At 44.6% G+C, this 5,400-nt stretch overlaps 1 non-coding gene across 1 annotated transcript; it reads left to right on the top strand.

The window, feature by feature from the left end:
- The first annotated feature begins 3,483 nt into the window (after positions 1 to 3,483).
- Positions 3,484 to 3,590, top strand: LOC120257760. Its single transcript, XR_005535846.1, has one exon. It is a non-coding gene; the product is annotated as a small nucleolar RNA R71 (small nucleolar RNA).
- Positions 3,591 to 5,400: the final 1,810 nt, after the last annotated feature.

Here is a 5,400-nt window from a genome sequence, read left to right as displayed (position 1 = left end):
ATCAAGCATTCAAGGTTGGAACTCACAACAAACATCAATTAATTGAAATCATAATAAAAAGATTCAATGAAACAAATACATCCTAGGGTTCACAAATACCCAAGTACCCACTAGGGGTTTAGCTCTCCATGGAGCTAAGTACAATCAAAGAAATAGAATGTAAAAGCAATGAATCCATAGAGAAACCCCTTCGATAGTCGTGTCGATGGTCTTGTTGAAAGTCCTATACTCGTCGTCCAAGGATTCCCTTGTCCGGTATAGGATACGCCTCGACGGAAGCTCCCCTACCAACCTTCTTCCAAAGGAATGACGATGTCGGAGCCGTAGAACCTCTCCAAAACCCTAGCCAATACCTCTCAAAGCCCTAGCCGAAATCCTTTCTCAAGTTGGGAAAAAGATGGAGAAAAGAATGCTGAAATCGGGGCTGAATCGGCTTTAAATACGGCTGGAACTGGGAATCCACACGCCTCTTTGGAATTTCCGCACGGGCGTGGGTAATTTCCACACGCCCATGCGGATTCTCTGAAACTGTCATTTTCGGCCGGCTGTGAACAGTAACTGCTACAGTGTTTGCTACATTGTGAAATTACCCACGCCCGTGTGCCTCCACAGGAGAGCTTACCCACGCCCGTGCCCCTGTGGAAATTACCCACGCCCGTGCGCCTCCACAGGAGAGCTTCACAGGGGCAGATGCACGCCCCTGTGCGCTCTCGGAAAAACCCTCACTGCTTTTGAATATAAACGCACGGGCATGTGGAAAATAGCAACGCCCATGCGCCCGACCCACAGGGACAGCTGCACACCCCTGTAACGTCCCTGTTCATCCGGGAAGAATCACTAAGTGTTTTGCATGCCCTTGCAGAATTTCCACAAATGGCGTGGACAGTCACAGGCCCGACTCACAGGAGTAGCCGCACGCCCTTGTGTCTTCTCAAGATGGAGAGAGCTCATCTGCAGAGATTCGCATGGGCGTGCAGAAAATACCCACGCCCGTGGGTTTTTTGCAGGTTCGTCCACAAGGGCGAGTCCACGCCCCTCTGTGTTCTTGGGATAATTTGCCAAGTCTCTACAGGAAGACGCACGCCCTTCGTGAAATTACCCACGGGCATGGACCATCACAAGGTCGCTCACAGGGGCGAAGCCACACCCTTGTGTCTTTTCTGGATGAGCTTTGAACAAAGACGCATGCCCGTGCGGAAATTCCACATGGGCGTGTGTTTTCTCTATACACTTAGAAAACTTTGCAGGCTCTGCAGAAAATTTTTGAACACAACTAAACACTCAGAGCCTGCTTTACAAGGCAACTTTAACCAGAGAAAACACGAAAAAGTAAACTCAAATGACCTAAACTTCGCCAAATCCACATGAATACACATGATGACATCAAAATCCACAATACAATACACAACAGAAATAGCTAAAAATCAAGACACCAACACTCAACACTTTATTCGCACAAAAACTAAACTATAAGCTAAGAAAATAGCAAACACTTGGGTTGACTCCCAAGAAGCACTTGTTTTACGTCACTAAGCTTGATGTACGTCATCCTTACTTCAAGGGGGTTCATAGATGAAGGTTGCCCTCTTTCCCATAGCTTGAAAGCATGATGAACAGAGTCTCTTGAAGGTAGAGGTAGAGTTATCGGGCTTGGGACCACCTAATAATGGTTCATCCAACTTGTTCGGTTCCGCGCATTTCCAACAGCCTTGGAGCATTTCCGGTGGCGTCTCCTCGCCCTCTTCATCTTTCGGAGCACCTTCTTCAGGATCCCCGGAGTAGACAGTATTTCTTCCGTCGAGTCAAGCATCATTACTTCTTCATTTTCCTCCTCTTGGTCGAACAAACCCTCGTACGGGTCCGGATTGAACATTTCCTGTATATATTCATCAACAATCTCATCAGTAGTGTCTAGAAAATACAAAGTATCATCAAAATCAAGAGATGCCACATGGCTTCAGTAAGGCGGTATGTGAGCTTGTCATCTCCAACTCTCAAAGTTAGCTCCCCGCCATCCATGTCAATCAATGCCTTGGAAGTCCACAAGAACGGCCTCCCAAGTATCAAGGGTACATCCGCATCCTCATCGACGTCTAGCACCACAAAATCAACAGGAAATATGTACTTTTCCACCTTGACAAGCACATCCTCGATGATATCCCTCGGATGTCTCACCGTTCGGTCTGCCAATTGCAAAGTCATCCGAGTAGGCCTAGGCTCACCCAAGCCTAGCTTCTCAAAGAAGGTGTATGGTATGACGTTAATACTGGCCCCTGAGTCCGCCAATGCCATTTCTTCACCTAAATTGCCAATGTTACACGGAATGATGAAGCTTCCTGGGTCTTTCCTCTTGTTCGGCATGTTCTTTTGCAAAACCGCCGAGCAAGAAGCATCTAAGATCACTTAAGCACTCTCCTCTAACTTCCTCTTGTTAGTCAACAAGTCCTTCAAGAATTTTGCATACGTAGGCATTTGAGACAATGCCTCAACAAAAGGAATGTTGATGTGGAGTTGCTTGAACAAACTCTGGAACTTCTTGTACTGTTCATCCGCTTGAGCATTCTTCAACCTAGAGGGATCAGGGATTCTTGGCTTGAAAGATGGGGGTGCCACCTCCTTCTCTTTACTTGTTCCCTCTTCAACCTCTATGACCTCGGGTGCATGTTCATTGGGCTTCTCACTCGGAAACCTGCCTTCAACCTCATGACCACTTCTCAAAGTGATCGCCTTCACATGCTCTCTGGGATTGGTCTCGGTATTGTTTGGCAAGCTTCCTTGTGATCTCTCCGATAGAGATTTCACAATTTGCCCCACTTGATTCTCAAGGTTGTGCAAAGAAGCGGTGTGGTTACGAAGTGTAGCCTCAACTGATTGAAACCTTATATCCCGATGATTGCACAATTCTAGTCAAGGCCTTCTCCAAATCGGTCATTGGGGTCTCCAAATCAGAAACTCGGTTCTCCATATTTGGGGCTTGTTGTTGTTGGAAACCCGGTGGCCCCATGGCACTTTTGTGGACCTTGGTTACTCCACTAGAAATTGGGATGGTTCTTCCAACCCGGATTATAGGTGTTGCTATATGGATTCCCTTGATTCCTTATCGCATTACCCACAAAATCAACATTCTCAACCGAAGATGCATCACCAATGGAGATCGGGCAATCGGATGGAGCATGTCCTCTACCGCACTCGGTGCAAGTAGTCATGGCCGCCACTCTATTTGATGTTAGAACATATAACTTCTTACCCAATGATTCCACTTGAGCCGCCAATAAAGTTACTGCATTTATCTCTTGAAGCCCGGCCACCTTTTTCTTCTCCCTAGCATTCAATTGGTAGCTATTTAACCCCATTTCATCAATTAGTTGACGGGCCTCACCGGGGGTCTTGCTACCTAAGGTACCTTCTACTGCTGCATCCAAGAGTTGCCTTGTGCTTGGATTCAACCCATTGTAAAAGTTCTGAACAATCATCCACTCTGGGAATCCATGTTGCGGGCACTTTCTCAGGAGCTCCTTGAACCTTTCTCACGTCTCAAATAGAGACTCCAATTCTAACTGTACAAAGGATGAGATCTCATTCCTAAGCTTTGCAGATTTTCCCGGAGGGAAATAACGGGCAAGAAAAGCTTCTACCATCTCCTTCCATGTGCTAATTGATGCTCTAGGTAATGAGTATAACCACTGCTTCGCTCTCCCTTTGTAAGGAAAATGGGAAGGCTCTCAACTTGATGGCATCATTCGTCACACCGTTTATCTTGAGCATATCACACATCTCGAGAAAGTTCTCTATATGACTGTTTGGATTCTCATTGGCCAAACCATTGAACTGTGCGGATTATTGCAACATGTGGATGAATGCCAGCTTCAAATCAAAGTTTTGAGCTGTAATCAGGGGACGCACAATACTCGATTGTATCCCCAATATGGAAGGTCTGGCAAAATCAGATAATGTCCTCTGTTGCTCATTTTATTCCGCCATATTATCCAATCCTTCAACTTCCAAATCAGCTAGATTAGACTATTCTTACACAGGTTCTTTCCCTTTTTCTTCTAAGTGTACGTTCAAGCTCGGGATCTTCTTCAATCAATATGGAGGGGTTCCCTCGGGTCATGAACCTGGAGCTGCACAAAAAGAAAGAAAATAAATCAGAATGATGATAGACAAGAAGATGTGAAATAGAATGAATAAATGAATAGCTAAAAAAACAAAGTGCAAAGTATCTCTAAACGCCTATTCCCTGGCAACAGCGCCAAAAACTTGACAATGCCCCTTGCGTATATCCCGCAAGTGCACGGGTTTGTTGAATTAATAAAATACCAGGTGAGTGGGTATCATATCCACAGGGAATAGGGAGTAAAAATACTTAAATTGTTTCTTAACTAAGCGAAATATGAATAATGATTTGTGTGGTAAGATGTAATGCAAACAAAAGTAAAAGAGACAAGAGAGAGTGCACAAGTAAAGGAGAGTTAAGGCAATTGATATAATTGGAGTACTCGGATATTGATCCGCCTAGGATAATCATTTCAAGTGCAAAACCCTCTATTATGCTTCCTAACTAATGCATTAATGAGTCATGGAGATCCTTTAATACATAGTCCCAAATCTAAGGTCAACCATGCATAACCCTATACATGTCCCTGTGACAACGCCCCTTGTATATGTCCCGCAAGTGCACGGGTTTGTCAAAGTAATAAAATCCCAGGTGAGTGGGTATCGTATCCATAGGGAATAGAGTGTAAAAATACTTAAATTGTTTCTTAACTAAGAGAAATATGAATAGTGATTTGTGTGGTAAGATGTAATGCAAACAAAAGTAAAAGAGACAAGAGAGAGCACAAGTAAATGAGAGGTAAGGCAATCGATATAAATGGAGTACTCGGATATTGATCCACCTAGGACAATCGTCTCAAGTGCAAAAACCCTCTATTATGTTTCCTAACTAATGCATTAATGAGTCGTGGAGATCCTTTAATACATGGTCCCAAATCCAAGGTCAACCATGCCTAACCCTATACATGTCCCGGAGGAGAAATTGAACAATCTCTCAAGTTCGCACTCGTATAGAATTGCAATGAGTTCTAGGGATTCTAAGTGATAAATCCTCTTCCTATATGTAGACCTAACCCTTTTGTCCAGGCGGAAGGTCCTTAGCCACAATTAAGCCCGAGATGCTAAAATCACTTCAACGCTTCACTAAATTGCACTCGCAACTAAGCCCCAGCCGAAGGTCATCCCTTAGCTCATTCACTCTATCATGACCACAAAGAACTCTAGGAATTGGAGGTAGAATAAATCACACCGGAGGGGAAAGGGGATGCTCCGATACCTCTCGACTCATGACACGTCCGAATATGCGTGTAAACCACAAGTGCACGGGTGTCAAAGTAATAATAC

Source organism: Dioscorea cayenensis, chromosome 3 (genome assembly GCF_009730915.1).
Source record: "Dioscorea cayenensis subsp. rotundata cultivar TDr96_F1 chromosome 3, TDr96_F1_v2_PseudoChromosome.rev07_lg8_w22 25.fasta, whole genome shotgun sequence".
In the NCBI taxonomy this organism is placed as follows: Eukaryota; Viridiplantae; Streptophyta; class Magnoliopsida; order Dioscoreales; family Dioscoreaceae; genus Dioscorea; species Dioscorea cayenensis.
The sequence above is the reverse complement of the archived record's forward strand: the minus strand, read 5'-3'. Positions and strand labels throughout refer to the sequence as shown.